The sequence below is a fragment of the Natator depressus genome, chromosome 4, assembly GCF_965152275.1.
Source record: "Natator depressus isolate rNatDep1 chromosome 4, rNatDep2.hap1, whole genome shotgun sequence".
In the NCBI taxonomy this organism is placed as follows: Eukaryota; Metazoa; Chordata; order Testudines; family Cheloniidae; genus Natator; species Natator depressus.
Window position 1 is genome coordinate 56,609,671 of NC_134237.1, and position 17,250 is coordinate 56,626,920.

Below are 17,250 nucleotides of genomic sequence, written 5' to 3' on the forward strand. Positions count from 1 at the left end.
GCACACTACCTCAAAGCAGCACCCTGTAACCCCGATATTCATCATTCATATATCGTTGTGATATTTCATACAAAGCATGGCATGTGAGATATCCTAGGAAAGGTCATGATATGCTGAAACCCACTGTTCTGTCAAAATATGTATATCATTAGTGCATATGAAGTAATGAGATTTTGCTCTGTGGTTGTTATTAAAATATGTTGTCAGTTTGAGAGTCGCACGATGCTAGCTCTCCAATGACAACAAGAAAGGAGGTGACCGGGTGGGTGTTGAACAATCATCATCAGCCATTACCAGCAGGGGAATAGTAAATAAGGGATTTACAAATCAATAACAGTTGCACAAGCACCACACAGTGGGGACTGTCAACGCTGTGACTTAACAAGTCCCACCAGGCATGCCTGGACTAGTGTCTTCCAGGCACATAGACCGCGAATATAAAATATGGGACAGTGGCATCATGGTTTTGCCTTTTTCCTCCTCCATCTATGCTGGAAGCAACAAGTATGCTGGGCAGACAAAGACTTGAAATGAGGAGACTGCTCCCAGGCTTACAAGGGGAAGTCTGTGTATTAAGAACTGCAACATCCAGTGGGGTGAGAAAAATTGCTTGATCCAAATACTACCTAGTCTAATAAGGCTTAAGATTTAGACTATGTGCTTACCTTTTATTTTCTTTGGTAACTATCTTTGATCTTTTTGCCTACCACTTATAATCACTTAATCTGTCTGTAGTTAAATCTGTTTTATGTTTTATGTGCTTGGGAAATCTCAGCTCAGTTTACAAAGGCTGGTGTGTGTCCTCTCCACATCAAGGGAGGGGTGGACTGGGTAATGAACTGACCCTGGTCAGGCTTCTGACCAGGGCAAGATGGAACAGTTCTGGAATGAAAGGCTGGGGGTGTGGGAGATTTGCTGGTGCCTCTCTCTGTGTGATTTGTTAGTGTCTCAGGGAGCATTCACGCAACTTAGCTGGATGTAGGGCTCCATATGCTGTTGAGCTAGGTGATAACAGCACCTGGAGAGGTTTGCTGCTTGTCACTATCAAAGCACTGTGAGAGACAACCCAGGCTGGAGAGTTAATAGGGCATAGTGGTACCACAGTTCTAGGTTGCATCCTGGGGACCCTATCACTATGGGTAAGTACTGAATAAGTGTAGAAGTGGGAAGTGAGTATAGAATGAATGCGTAAGAGAATGCAGAGTATGGAATGAATAAATTTGGGGTGTGAATGTGTTGGAGAGTGTAGTGTGTAGAGTAAGTGGGATTGTGGTTGACTGTGCTATTGCTGAGTCTCAATCATGTCAATTACTCCATAGCCCTATTTCCCTTTGCCATTCCCTGTGATGTTAAGCTTGACTGTCTATCTCAACATGTACTAGTATTAATCACTGGAGTATCTAAACCTTCTGAAAATGCTGAGAATGCTAAGGTGGGAAAGAGCTTTCTGAGGGAGCTGAATCCCAATAAGGAAGTTTGATGCAGAAAGATACAATATTCCTTGGACACTAGCAGAACTGCTAACACAAATTTATACATTCTTCTGAATACATTCTTGTTTGAAGTTGTTGGTAGGGACAGGACAGGGTACTGGGTGTCAGGAGACCAAATTTCTGTTCCCACGCCTCCCACTAACTAGTGGGACCTTGCGCTATTCACTTAATCTCTATGCCTCAGTTTCCTCCTCCTTATAAAAATAAAGTATAATGCTTAGCCACCTTTATGAAATAGTTTGAGATGCTTGGATAAAAGAAGCCTTAGAAGTGCAAAACATTATCTATTTTTATAATATTTCAGGCATTTTAGGTCTTTTCTAATTGTTTATTCCAGAAATATGAATTTGTCAAAATTAAAGGGCAAATTATTGTCCTGATGTACATCCTGTAGTACCTTGTTAAAGTATGTGTGCTTGCTTAGCTTAGCTTAGGGCAAAATTTGTTCAGGGACTTCTAGCTTTTGGAACTATATCTAAATACATTGGCCCGCATTCTCAACTGGTGAGATCAAAAAAGTCCCATTAACTTTAGTGGAAGTCTCTGATTTACACCAGGCCATTAGGTATTTCCAAGGTGCCTGTCACCTTGTTATCCAAGTACACTGTAGTTATCCTGATAAATGTATTAATCAATTATTACTGACTGTCATCAAGCCTTCAGTCAGCTGACCATGATTCATGAAGGAAAAATCACTCATAATTAATTAAGCACTCAGCTAATTACTTTTTCCGGAAACAAATGAAATATGCAACCAATCCATTCTGTAACAGTTTCAGAAGAGTACCACTAGGGATTGTGAAGTCAGTTGACTGAATGCACAAGGACACTTTTCAGCACATGCTATGTGAGAAAATTAACCATCCTTTTAAATTCTGCTGAAAATTTCAAAACAAATATTATTTAATGTAAAATTAATCTGAGCAAAGTACGTGGATGGCTATAGTGCTTGATCTTTGGGAGAACAGATTTATTTGACTGACAACACTTTTTCTAATCCCAGGTGTAATACTGCCCTGTAAAAAGCTTCACTTTTAAACAAACAGAACTTCTCAGTAGTTCAGGTAAAAATTCCTAATAAACGCTCAGACATATATTTTTGTGTTTGTGATTATTAAAGATTATTTTACTATAACTTGTTTTTGCTGTGTGTCATTGTCTATCTGGTCTGTGCATGTGTAATGAGTGGGGGTAACTGAACCTCTATAGAATGACATCAAAAAGGAAGGGATTTACAGTTCACATGACAGAGTATAAATCTAATCCAGGGATGGCCAACCTGAGCCTGAGAAGGAGCCAGAATTTACAAATGTACATTCCCAAAGACCAACTGTAAGTCCACGTTTAGTATATCCAAATGCAGCAGCATGTCTGCAAGAAATGGCAAGTCTAGAACCCATCCAGGATCTGTAAGCTCAGAGTGTATTCTGTGCTTCTCCTCCATAAACAATTTTACTGGTTCCAGGAGCTCGAAAAAATGGGAAATAACTACCTCTTGAGAGCCATCGAACTGTGCAGTGAAATAGCAAATTGGTAGGGGAATTTGTCTTCATCCAGTTCTTCAATTAGATTTTGAAATTGTCTGTGATTGAGTGTATTTGAGAGAATGGATTTCACAATGTGCAAGACAGGTTTCATGACATGATCAAATTTGAGATTTTTTTAGATACCAGTTGCTCCCGATGAATAATATAGTGAAATGTCCAAAATTCGAGAAAGCTCTCGTCAGACTTACAAAGCCCTACTAATCCATTCGCAGATCCTCACATGGACGGAGCCCCATCCATTGCAATGGCACGGAGTTTCTGTAAAGGAAAGTGGCTTTTTGCAACTACCAACATCAACGCTCCCTTTAGATGTCATCCACGAGTTCTGTCCTTTAGTGACACAATATTAAGGAGTTCTTCCCTTACAAGACAGTCCTCAGACACAGTATGGACAAATACTGATCAGGTTTATCCTGTGCATGGCATGACTCATCCAAAGTGATGCTCAAACACTCACGCTGCTGAAGTTGCGAGTGCAGTTGCGATTCGATGTCACTGTTCAGGTCAGTGATTCTGCGTTCTATTGTGTGGTGTGAAAGCTGCAGGCCAGAAATTTTCTTCTGTAGATTCTCATTCTCTGGCAACAGGATTGAAATCACATCAGTGAGACACGTTTTTATAAGCTCTACTTCAGAACACGTTTTTTTCACATCAGCTGTGTACCAGGCGGCATAATAGGAGGCTAACGTTACAGTCTGTAATTGGTTGGCAAATCTGGTGAAGAACTGGGCTTCTACATTTGTTGGTTTTTTCAAAGTTTTCAGTTTTAAAGTGTGGAGTTCAGAACCTTGTGGGAATTCTTGATCCATATGTGCACGGCTAGAAGCGAAATGACGCTGCAAGTTTTGAAGATTTGCACTGAGAGATACATGGCCTTACCATTATGTTCAATGAGAAAGTACTTATTCTCCCACTCTTGTTGGAAGCCTCAATTTTCATCTGTGTATTTTCTTTCCTGTTTGCACTTGCCTTCCGTTTTTAGATGGTGTAAGAAAAATTTTGATTAAAAATTTCCACAGCAGCTAGTCACTGTGTGCTTTATTCAAGGAGACACTAGTGTTGGCATGGGGGTGCTGGACCCCTGGCTCTGTCCCAGGCCCCGACCCCCACTCCACCTCTTTCCCCAAGTCCCCACCCACACCTCCTGCGTGTCACAAAACAGCTGATCGCAGTGGGCGGGGGGCACAGGGAGGGAGGAGGAGGTGCTGGAGGAGAGAGGGGTGAGACTGCACACTGCATCCTCACTTCTCTGCCCTTCGTCCCTCCCCAAGAGCCTCCTGAATACTGCGAAACAGCTGATCGCGGCGGAAGGGAGGCGCTAGGGGAGGGAGTGGGGACTGATAGGGTTGCCGGTGGGTGCTGAGCACCCACCATTTTCCCCAGAGTCGGCTCCTAGCAGGAGCCACATATTAACTTCTGACGAGCCGCATGTGGCTCCGGAGCCACAGGTTGGCCACCCCTGATCTAATCATTGATTGCCGGGAATAGTTTTGTGTGTGTTGTAAATTTCCCTCTTCCCCTAACTTAATTTTGGATGATGCACTCGTAAATACGTGGCTGTTAAAAGGTTTTTCCGATCAATGAACCAGCTTCTACTCTCGCTCATGATTTACATCAGTATGAATAACTCCCTTGAAATCAATGGAGCTATAGTGGTATAAAACTGGTGTAAGTCAGAGGAGAGTTAAGAATGAGGTTTAGAAACATTTGCCCTGCTGAAAATGACAAATATCTGATATGAATTATCCAACCCTATCACAAAGTTACTCTAGACGTCTGGCCCTTACTTGTTTTTGCTTCTGCATAGTGCCAATAACAGTTATCAGACCAGCTGCCAAAGGGTATAGCAACTTCATTTATGAAGGAACAATATTGCCACTAATATACAATATACACAGTTTTAACAAATACAATTTTTTTTTTGTTAAGAAGCTTCATCCTCAGTGTGGGGAAAATGCAACATTTGAACTATAGGAAAATAAAAGCAATTTGTAGTTGTTTTTATGCTTTTCAAATTGGCGGCAAAATCCTTAGCAAATCCTTATCTATTTTTGATACCATTACACCTGCAGTTTATCAGGTTTCTGGCAGAATATGTCTCCATTATTATGATTGAAAACTGAGATTTCAAAAGTGTTGGTGTTGCAGGATGATATTGGAGTCTGAATTCTCTTCCCAGCTGTGTTAGGAGCTTTATGTGTACATGTGATAAATGAAGCGGGGGGCGGGGAGGGAAGGTAGGTAACTCCCTTTTATGGACACCCAGCTGGCCAGCCAGTAGCTATAAAATCCCTCTTAGTAGCTGTTCTCTAATTGCTCTACCTGTAAAGGGTTAAAAAGTCTCACTGCTATGCATAGGTAAAAGGAAGTGAGTGGGCACCTGGCCAAAAGAGCCAATGGGAAGGTTAGAACTTTTTAAAATTGAAAGGACTACCCTTTTGTCTGTCTGTCTGTTCTCCGGGGGGAGAGATGGACAGGGCAGCAGCCATGCTGTAAGATGCTTGGGTCAAGTATGAAAAAATCATCCGTATCATACCTAGAAACTACTCATTTAAAACCCTAGATATGTATGTAGATTAGGAAATGTCTAGGAAGATGCAATTAGGTTTATCCCTTTTATTTCGTTATGGCTAGTGGATTCCTCTGTGCTAACCCCAGGTTCTTTTGTTTTGCTTGTAATCTTTAAGATGGACCTCAAGAAAGCTATTCTTGGTGCTTAATCTTTGTAGTTGCTCTTTTAAAAATCTAGCAATAGCCTGAGTTCCTAGATGTAGTTTTTTTTCTTTATTAATAAAATTTACCATTTTTAAGAACAGAATTGGATTTTTGTGTCTTAAGAGGTTTGTGCACATGTTGTTTAATTAGCTGGTGGCAACACCTAATTTCCTTCTTTTTTTTTTTTCTTAGCTCTTCCCTGGAGGGGGGCGAGAAAGGGCTTGAGGGTACCCCACAGGAAGGAATTCTCAAGTGTGCCTTCCTGGGCTCTCAAGGGGGTTCTGCACTTGTGTGGTGGCAGCATCTACCAATCCAAGGTCAGAGAAAAGCTGTAACCTTGGGTGTTTAATACAAGCCTGGAGTGGCCAGTATTAATTTTTAGAATCTTTGCAGGCCCCCACTTCTGCACTCAAAGTGCCAGAGTGGGGAATTAGCCTTGACAGTAAGTCACTTATCCTCTTTGCTACTAGTACGACTACATGCCAGAAGAAAACAATGAAATCTCTAATATGGTTTTGAGTACTATAGTTAATATGACTATCTGGGACAGGCCCAGTTTTTCATAGGATATCTTGGTGTACCAGGGACTTCTTTCAGGAAACATGAAATGTCCCAGGTTTTCATTTAATCTAATTTTTTAATAACTACAAAATGTAATTCAAGACATACTGCAATATTAAGTAGAATTTGCTCTGTATTCACCAGGAACAGGTTGTTCAGTGGGACAATGGTCAGTGTGGTGAACAGTGTTTGGAGTGAAGAGAAAAACGGAATGAGTGTATGAGCTGTCCAAGTTGTTCATTTGCTCAGAGTAATGTCAGTTACACTTGTTCAGTGGTTCAAGACAAACTCATTAAATCAGTAAATTACTGGAAAAAATGTAACCACTCCAAGAACTGTGTCACAGCAGTAGCATCAGCACATTTTTAAAAATAAGTATATATTTTATCTTGAATATGAATTTCAGTACAAAAGTATCTTTTTTATTTAGAAAATATGGTCATTCTAACTATATTATCAGTCACCATAATCGGATATTACCAATGATATTAGCCCACCAGTATCCTCTGCCTTCCCACATTCACCAGACTAGTCATTCCAATATTCCCATCTTCAACTGTCTTTCTTGATTTCCTAGTTAGTATCTTACTAGCTTTAATGTTGTTGCAAAATAAACAAAAACTTTCTTTGTATACACTACCAAAATTGCCCCAAGGAACTGTCCACTAGAGAGTAAATGTTAGCAGACACTGATGGAAATCACTACTACTGCTATTTGCTATGAATTCTCTTCTGGGATATTTTTTGCTTTAATATTTACTACAGTGTTGTTATGGTGACCCACATCTGTAATGCAGAATGGGTGTCTTTTTAACAGCTGGTTCTCATTTTTTCAAGGTTTATTTTCCTGTACATCTATTGAATTTGGATGGTGACTTATAGATAATACTTTCTTGTTATTGATACATTTAAAATACATATTTATTATTTTTACAAACCTTCATGCTGGCTTGTAAATAGGATTCAGCTTTTTGTTATTTGTTGTCGCTTTTTTTTGTTTCAGAACTGGATAATTGCTAAATTCTTACTTATTTTCAGTTTTGCCAATTAACCTTCATAGTTAGAATAAATGCGTTTGTTCTGGTTTTCCTAAGTCATTACCAATTACTCGGGAACATTGAACATCTAACTGTGCTTGCTCTCGGGTACTAGCAACGGAACAGTAATTAACTGAGGTAGTTACTGCTTTCCCTTGAAAACTAAAGTATAGGGTTATACTCCTTGGATAAACTAATAGATTTACATCAGGTTAATGTACTTAATAGAATCCTTGATACCAGGAAGACACCTTAAAACCCTCAATATGACCTTTTTCTGTTCCTTCAAAATTACAGACAATGAAAATAAATCAAATTGAAGCTCATTAGATGTAATAAAAATAGTAATAGTAGTGGATCAAATCTCCTTAGAAGCAAAAATTAATCTGGAATTATAATAAATTTCTAATTAATGATAATTCCTCCATGGATCAGTAAGTCTTTGCAAACTTTGATTAAGCCTTGGCACTCTTGTGATGTAGGCATGTTTTTATCCTCATTTTACAGATAGGAAAACTGAGATAAGGAGAGTTTAATTTTCCAAACTTGAGTGCTTAGTATGATTGGGGCCCAGATCCTTGAAGGTATTTTCCACAATGGAAGTAAGGAGCCTAAATACCTTAGAGGATCTGGGCCAGGGAGCTGCAAGGATCAGGTACCTCCAGATCAGGTTTCTTGTTCCCTGCAGTAATCATTAGAGAAATTGAGCCAAATTCATCCCTGGAATACTTCCACTGGTTTTTGTGAGCTTACATTAGAGATGAATTTAGCTCACTAAGTGAGTTTTGTTAAACAAAAATCTTGACTAAATCATACTAATTTCATTCTGCTTCATTAAAAGTACAACATTGCTAAAATATGATTTATCTTTAATTGCATTTTGTTTAACTACAGTAATTACTGTATTTACTTATTGAGAGTGCTATAAATGACATATGTCTGATCATGAATTTTTATTTGGTTATATTGCCCAACATTTGCAAGCCTGAGAGCCTAAAGTTAGATTCTTAAATCCATATTTAAACTGCTAAACAAAGTGGCCTGACATTCAGAAGTGTTGCCCACTCACTGCTCTTAGGATACTCATCACTGTACTCAGCAATCCTCTATATGTTATATGATGCTCTTGTAACATCTGTGACATACATTTAGTCATTTGTTTGTTATTTTCTTGTCTGTTGTTCTGTCTGCTTACATGCTGTTGTTTTTCTTTGGTAATTCTTTGTTTTATTTGCCTATGGGATGTTTCCCTTTCAATAATGGGTCAAATCCTGACGGCTGTGTAAAGTCCATTTATTCAGGCTTTGCACATGGGTATTAAGCAGCGTCAACGGGAATATTTCCACAATCCATTCAGGTCTCCAGCAAAACTTCTCTGTGGATTCAGAGCTTTTTTTATTAGGACCACAGTAACATCCGCAACATTTGTGGCCCCTGACACACTGGTTTTTGGTCAAAAGAATCTATTACAGGTCCATTCCTCCACAACTCCCTCAATCTGGCTCCATTTTCAAAAAGCCCCTGCATGGTGGTGTTGAGACCTATTACTGTGAGACCACTGTGCTGTGGTCATAAACGGAGCAGAATCCCCTTGTGGCCTAGGACATTCACCCTATGCAGTTGAACTTCATCAGTTTTTCTGCCTCTGATGCCTTCCACAAGACTTCCTCTGATGCCTTCTGTTGGCTGCAGGGTTTAACTCACATGGTATAAATGGAAATTTAGGATGTCTGCTTCTGTGGATTATGACTTGTCTTAATGTAAAATGGAACTATTCATGCCAAAATAACAATGACAGTGATATGCACCCTTTTATCGTTATGTAAACATGAAGTGTGCAGTTTTATATTTTAAATTGTTAGGAAATACAAAATCTTTTAAAATAATAATTACCACAGGTAATAAATGTATATTAATGAAAACTGATTTGATTAAATTGTTTTATGTGCAGAATGAAATATTTACATATAAACCAAAACCAGAATTACTTAATAATATTTACTGCCTTTCTATTCAACATGCCTCATGAGCATGTTTGCCATTTTGTCAGAACTCAATATTTTCTTTTATATATGATCTCTCTGGAAAGAATTATACTACTATGGTTGATAAATTCAAGGTCATAAAAATGTAATCTTCCCACTTATTATGCTTTCGTTGTCATGAGGGAGGTAGGATCTGCAATCTAGAGTAGATATAGAAAAGATTTAGAAATTACCCTATAATAGTTTAGGAGCATGAAAACTCATGTCAATTCAGTTTTAAAGGAGCCTGATTGGAAGGATTTTATTGTGGTTACAGCTTTGGACTGGGACTGTATTCAATTCTTAGCTCTGACACAGACTTCCTGTGTAACCTTGGCAAGTCACCTTCTCTCTCAGTGCCTCATCTCCCCATTCCAATTTCACAGATAATAATAGTTCCCTGCTTCACAGAGGTGGTGTGAAGATAAATTCAGTAATGTTTGTGGGGTGCTCAGCTACCACTGGGACAGGAACCAGTAGAGAAATAGATACAAATATATGAATATGACTATAATATATTGCATTCATATTTCCATGGATTACTTGATAAGCAATGGACCAAATTCTACTCTCCATCACACTCCTTCAACCCCAGAATTTGTCCTACTTTCTGTGGTAAGGTAACATTGTATTGGAAGAAACTTAGTACCCTCCAGCAACCTCAGTGGAACTTATACAGCATCGGGGACCTGCTTATGTTCTGGGGTGCTCCCCTACCCAGATCCTTCCAGTGTCAGAGCCCAGCCACCTCATCCCTTCTTCTCACAAGCAGGGCCAGAGAATGCTTGCAAGCTACTGAAGAAGAGCTTCTATAAGCATACGACTACTTTCACATATTTCAGTCGCTTCCATCTTAAAAAAAACCCACCCTTGACTCCACTTGCCTCTCCAACATTGAGTATGCTTTTTACAATCACTGTCTGGAGTTTGGTTGCTCCCATTCTTTCCTGAGCTGCTTTAATCGGCTTTCATCCCTTGCACTCAACTGAATCTGCTCTTGCCAAAGTCTCTAATGAGCTCTTCTCAGCAAAATCTCAGAACCAGTACTCCACCCTCATCCTCCTTGACCTGTCTACCTTCTACACTGTTGACCATGCTCCTGTTTTTGAAATCTTCTCTGTCTTCTGCTGGTTCTCCTCTTACCTTTCTGCTCACTCCTTCACCATGGCCTTTGGAGGTTCCTCCTCACCCCCCCCCCCGCAACTTTCTGTGGGGGCTTTCACATGTCCTTCGTTTCCATCTTTTTTCCCTCTACATCTTATCTCTGGATAATCTCACCCACTAACAGAAATTCAACTACCATTTCTATGCTGATTCTTCACAGATCTACCTCTCTACTCCAGACCTGTCTCTTCCTATCCAAACTAAAATCTCAGCCTGTCTCTCTGACATTTTCCTCATGGATGTTCAGATGTCAGCTGAAACAGAGCTCTTAATCTTTTCCTCAGACTCTCACTTCTACCTCCTTTCTTGATCACCGTGGACAACACCACCATCCTGCTTGTCACTGAGGCCCATAACCTGGGTACCATTTTCAACTCAGCCCTCTCTCTGTACGACCTCATTCAGGCAATGTTAAAATCTTGCATAATCCTTCCATATAACATATCTAAGAAACAGCCTTTCTTATCCATCTATACAGCTAAAACTCTTGTTCAGGCTCTCACCATCTCATGCTTCGATGCAACATTCTCTTCTCTGGGCTTGACAAATGCAATCTAACTCCACTCATAGCCATTTAGAATGTTGCTCAAAGATCATATTCCTAGCTTGTCACTTTGACCCTTGGGGATGCAGGAGTGAAATTAGGAAGGCCAAATAACACCTGGAGTTGCAGCTAGCAAGAGATGTTAAGATTAACAAGAAGGGTTTCTTCAGGTATGTTAGCAACAAGAAGAAAGTCAAGGAAAGTGTGGGCCCCTTACTGAATGAGGGAGGCAACCGAGTGACAGAGGATGTAGAAAAAGCTAATGTACTCAATGCTTTTTTTGCCTCTGTCTTCACGAACAAGGTCAGCTCCCAGACTACTGCACTGGGCAGCACAGCATGGGGAGGAGGTGACCAGCCCTCGGTGGAGAAAGAAGTGGTTCGGGACTATTTAGAAAAGCTGGACGAGCACAAGTCCATGGAGCCGGATGCGCTGCATCAGAGAGTGCTAAAGGAGTTGGCGGATGTGATTGCAGAGCCATTGGCCATTATCTTTGAAAACTCATGGTGATCGGGGGAAGTCCCGGACGACTGGAAAAAGGCTAATGTAGTGCCCATCTTTAAAAAAGGGAAGAAGGAGGATCCTGGGAACTACAGGCCAGTCAGTCTCACCTCAGTCCCTGGAAAAATCATGGAGCAGGTCCTCAAGGAATCAATTCTGAAGCACTTAGAGGAGAGGAAAGTGATCAGGAACAGTCAGCATGGATTCACCAAGGGCAAGTCATGCCTGACTAATCTAATTGCCTTCTATGACGAGATAACTGGCTCTGTGGATGAGGGGGAAGCGGTGGAGGTGTTGTTCCTGGACTTTAGCAAAGCTTTTGACACGGTCTCCCACAGTATTCTTGCCAGCAAGTTAAAGTATGGGCTGGATGAATGGACGATAAGGTGGACAGAAAGTTGGCTAGATTGTCGGGCTCAGTGGGTAGTGATCAATGGCTCCATGTCTAGTTGGCAGCCGGTATCAAGTGGAGTGCCCCAAGGGTCGGTCCTGGGGCCGGTTTTGTTCAATATCTTCATTAATGATCTGGAGGATGGTGTGGATTGCACCCTCAGCAAGTTTGCAGATGACACTAAACTGGGAGGAGAGGTCGATACGCTGGAGGGTAGGGATAGGATACAGAGGGCCCTAGACAAATTAGAGGATTGGGCCAAAAGCAATCTGATGAGGTTCAACAAGGACAAGTGCAGAGTCCTGCACTTAGGATGGAAGAATCCCATGCACCGCTACGGACCAGGGACCGAATGGCTCAGCAGCAGTTCTGCAGAAAAGGACCTAGGGGTTACAGTGGACGAGAAGAGTCAACAGTGTGCCGTTGTTGCCAAGAAGGCCAATGGCATTTTGGGATTTATAAGTAGGGGCATTGCCAGCAGATCGAGGGACGTGATCATTCCCCTCTATTCGGCATTGGTGAGGCCTCATCTGGACTACTGTGTCCAGTTTTGGGCCCCACACTACAAGAAGGACGTGGAAAAATTGTAAAGAGTCCAGCGGAGGGCAACAAAAATGATTAGGGGACTGGAGCACTTGACTTATGAGGAGAGGCTGAGGGAACTGGGGTTGTTTAGTCTGCGGAAGAGAAGAATGAGGGGGGATTTGATAGCTGTTTTCAACTACCTGAAAGGGGGTTCCAAAGAGGATGGATCTAGACTGTTCTCCGTGGTAGCTGATAACAGAACAAGGAATAATGGTCTCAAGTTGCAGTGGGGGAGGTTTAGGTTGGATATTAGGAAAAACTTTTTCACTAGGAGGGTGGTGAAATGCTGAAATGCGTTACCTAGGGAGGTGGTGGAATTTCCTTCCTTAGATATTTTTAAGGTCAGGCTTGACAAAGCCCTGGCTGGGATGATTTAGTTGGGGATTGGTCCTGCTTTGAGCAGGGGATTGGACTAGATGACCTCCTGAGGTCCCTTCCAACCCTGATATTCTATGATTCTATGACCCCTCTCTTTGCATCCCTCCACTGCCTTCCCCTCCTCTTTCACATCAAACATAAGCTTCTTTTCTTCACTTTCAAGGCCCTTCACCGCCTATATCTATTCTACATATCCTCTTTCATTCAGTATCGAAAAATTGACTCCCACCTCTGATCAGTCTGTGATGCCAGTGTCCCTCACCCACTTCTTAAGTTTGTAAACAAGCACCTTCATACTTTCTCCCATGCTGCTCCTTGTAAGCATCCACAAAACTATCTTATCCTCCTTCAAATCCCTCCTTAAAACTCTCTTTTGGTGTGACGCCTACAAAAAACCGACATTGGGTAGGGTGAGGAGGGCCGCCCGTGCCGCAGCAGGTAACCCGGGGGGGCGCAGAGGGGAACCGCTTCCTGCCCCAGCCCACCTCCGCCTCCCTGGGCCTGAGCACGAAGCCTCCGCCTGCTTCTCAGCCCGCCCGGGCTTCCCGCACAAACAGCTGATTTGTGGGAAACTGGGGGAGGGGCGGAGAAGCAGAGTGGGGCGGTGCATTCAGGGGAGGAGGCGGAGCAGAGGTGAGGTGAGCTGGGGCCGGGCGCAGGGCGGGGAGGTGCCGGTGGGTGCTCTGCACCCACCAAATTTTCCCCGTGGGTGCTCCAGCCCCAGAGCACCCACAGAGTCGGTGCCTAAGGTGCCACTTTGATGTGATCAGTGAGAGGAGCGGCTGCTCCCCCTGCTCCCCTCCCCAGCTACGCTACCCTGCCCCTAGGAGCCAGAGGGACCTGCCGGATGCTTCATGGGAGCTGCCCCAGGTAAGCACCGCGAGGACTCCCCACCTCACCCCCCAGCAGGTCCCACTGGCTGTTAGGGGTGGGGTGGGCACCCACTATAGTGGCCCACGAGACCCTCCTGCCCAGTTCTGGGGGCAGTCGGGGACAGGGGAGAGGGATGGATGGGACAGGGGTTCGGGGGGGGGGGGCGTCAAGGAACCTGGGGGTTGGATGGGGCAGGAGTCCCTGGGGCGGGGGTGGGCCACGACCCCCTCGTGGGGTGAGGAGGGAATCAGTTGTTAAGATTTTGGCAGCTCATCACTGGATATATCCTCTTTTTAATTTTGCTTGTAACGGGGAAAAAACTTGACAAGTTTAACCTAATTCAGGATTCAGTCAGGTTCCTTTGTCTTTGTCCTGCTTGTTACCACTGGTTGCTTTTTGTATCTGGACACCAGGCACAACTAATTCCTCTGTTTAGAGCAAAGCGCCACCCTGTCTTCTGGGCAAAAAAGTAGTTGTTATAAGCAGCAACATTAAATGAGTAACAGCAATTCCTTCTTTAGCATAAGTATAAAGACCACCTACTAGTCAGGGTCTGAATTGTTACAAAGTGCTGTTTTTGTTAGTGTTGAAGGGAGTTAATGTTTGTACATCTTAATGTTAGGCTTTTTGTAACACGTTACCATTTTTGGATCCTGCAGTCTGAGGTACAGTAGGGCAGTACAGTGAACTTAAACAGGAACTCCCATACGGCTAACAAATAAGCCTTTTTTTGTGTTTCTTCGTATTGTTGATATATTTATTTTAATTTCTCTAAAAGGAGATGCTTTAGCTTATCACAGCCAAGTAAATTAATATTTTAAGGCATCTTCTCCCTTCCCCTCCCCCCACCCCCCACTGGTAGAGAGATTTTTTTTAAATAAAGCTGTCTAGAATTGAAAGACATGGTTGCTAGGTGGCCACTGTCATGATAGCTGAAGGTACCAATGAGACATACAGAGGTGAGTCTCTCATAATAGAAGAGATCCATTTTTCATTCTCCTTGAAAATAAGTCTCTTTTATAGACAGATGACAAGATCACAAACTCAGTAGGAATAAGTCTGCAGAACAAATGCATATGGTTTTAATACTTCTCTTAAGAGGTAAAAGACTTTGAAGAGGTTTTTTGGAAGTGGTTTGGATGATGGGGGGGGGTGGGGGGGATGACTGCTTCCACTTTAATTATGGAGGAAAAAAGCTTTCAGGAAAAATGGGTGACATACAAATTTTTGTTCATAGATTGTAAGGTTTGACAGATCTGCAGTACTAACCAACAAAGCAAGAATAAAATATGAAAATGCAATATAAAGTATGAAAATTACTGTTGCTTAAATACATATGGAACTAATGTCTGCTCTGTGGCTCAGGGGCCACATTTGGCCTCAAGGCTCTGACTTGTGCCCCTAAAGGGCAACTATGTTAATAAGAAAGTGTGTATTTGATTGTGAAAAAGAACTGTGTTCCTTGAGTCGTACTCTGTTGTTTTTAAACGGAAGTGTTTGAATCAGCATCATGGCTAGACATAGGAGTTAATTGGTGCCCCCTCCCAACTGCCTTTTGCCTCCCATTCTACAACTGACTATGATTAGAGCTAGTCAAAACTTGAATTTCCATTTAATGGGAAACTTTGATGTTTTGACATTTGTTTTTGTGCTGAACTGGAATGAAAACAAATGTTGAAATTTCCCACAGAACAAAAATTCCACAAAAATTGTTCAGAATATTTTGTTCTGTAAAATTTTTGAAATTCAATTTTAACATGTAACTTTTGTTTTAACTTTTTTATTTTTGCAATATTTTGATTATGTTTGCATTAGTTTGTGATATGCCAAAAGTAGCAATGCAGAATGTGGCATGGTGTGTCATCTCATCCTTTAGTAGGACATGACATTATGACATCATATAAGTCAAAATATTCTGTTTCATTTATATATCTATATCTAGTTTCCCATTACCAATCCTCTAAGCCATCCAATTGCCAAAACCCCACTTTATAACTGGGTTGGTGATGCTGAGCGGGAAACTTCACACTGGGGGGAAGGCAGCAGTCACATGGCAAGATGGGAGCAACCATGAGGCAAAGAGGAAGTGGTGCAGACTGCAGCAGGAGCTGGCAAGCCAGACCTGGACAGACTGTGACTGGCAGACATTGCTACCAGATTCAGATCTATGCAGCAGGTGTGGGAAGCAGCAGGGGCCTTACGGCTAGAAGAATGAGCTCAGAGAAGTGGGAAGGGAACTCTTGGGTACACAGAGCCCGTGGCCAGAGGTAGAGGCTATAGGGCCTGGAAGCCTGCATCCGATGAAGTGAGCTGTAGCTCACGAAAGCTTATGCTCAAATAAATTGGTTAGTCTCTAAGGTGCCACAAGTACTCCTTTTCTTTTTGCAGATTTGTAATGCAACTCTGTAAGCAGATCTTGGCTTTCTTTTTGCAGATTTGGCATTTGATGATGAAAGTTCCATCAGGGTGCATTAAGTGCCTTACACGTAAATAAGAGATGAAGAAGAGCTCTGTGTAGCTCGAAAACTTTGGGGACACTGTGGGATAGACAGGAGCTCAAAGATCTCTGAGATAAGTGGCAGATTTGAAAAATAAGAGTTGTAGCTGAATCTGTTGGGCAAAACTACATGTCAAACATGTGGCTCCATCACATGGAAGCCTTTGATCTCAACACAGCATAAGAACAATCATTTATATAAAGACCTTTAAACGTTCAAAGCATTACAGGAATATTGACTGAGTAACGCTCACCACACCCATGCAAAAAGGTAAATAAAAATTGTCATCTCTGTGTTTTATAGGTGGGAATAGAAGGCAGAGAGATACAGTGTCTTGTGTAAGGCCAAACAGCAAGTCAGTAGCAGAACCGGTGTTAAAAATTAGGAGTTCTTGACTCCTAACTCTGTGCTCATCCCTGAAAACCACCCTGCCTACGTGAAATGGAAACTGGTATGTAATATTGCACAATATTGTTTCTGATTTTATCAACTTCCTAGGTATGTTTTAATACATCAAAGCTGACTTTCTATGTGTCAATTTCATACACAAAGTTTAAAGGAAATGTTAACATTAATCTGTTTAATTTGGGTTGCTCAGCAATAATAAATAAAACCTTTTGATTATCTCATGAGGAAGCTCTTTCTTTAGGTTTGTTCAGATTAGAATAAATGATGATCTGTACTGTATAGGCAGTCACAATACAAATACTGAGAAACCTGTTTTAGTCTCCAGTCCAGCCAAGTACTTAAGCACATGCTTAGCTTTAAGCACATTAGTCCCATTGAAGTTTAATACTAGTGACTTCCCAATATTATTTGCCTAAGGTTTTAATCAAAGGTAGCATAAAATTGCACTGGAAACCTTAGTGGTTCTCCCAGAGTGACCAATTTAGGCCCTGTCCGCATAGCCAAAACCACCCATTTCTTTCTTCTTACCTT

The 17,250-nt window shown here is 41.8% G+C and overlaps 1 long non-coding RNA gene across 1 annotated transcript; it reads left to right on the plus strand.

Annotated features, from left to right (window-relative positions):
• The first annotated feature begins 468 nt into the window (after window positions 1–468).
• Window positions 469–16,633, plus strand: LOC141985845 (uncharacterized). The gene is made up of 3 exons (XR_012639036.1): window positions 469–596; window positions 5,948–6,072; window positions 16,615–16,633. It is a non-coding gene; the product is annotated as an uncharacterized LOC141985845 (long non-coding RNA).
• The last annotated feature ends 617 nt before the right edge of the window (window positions 16,634–17,250 follow it).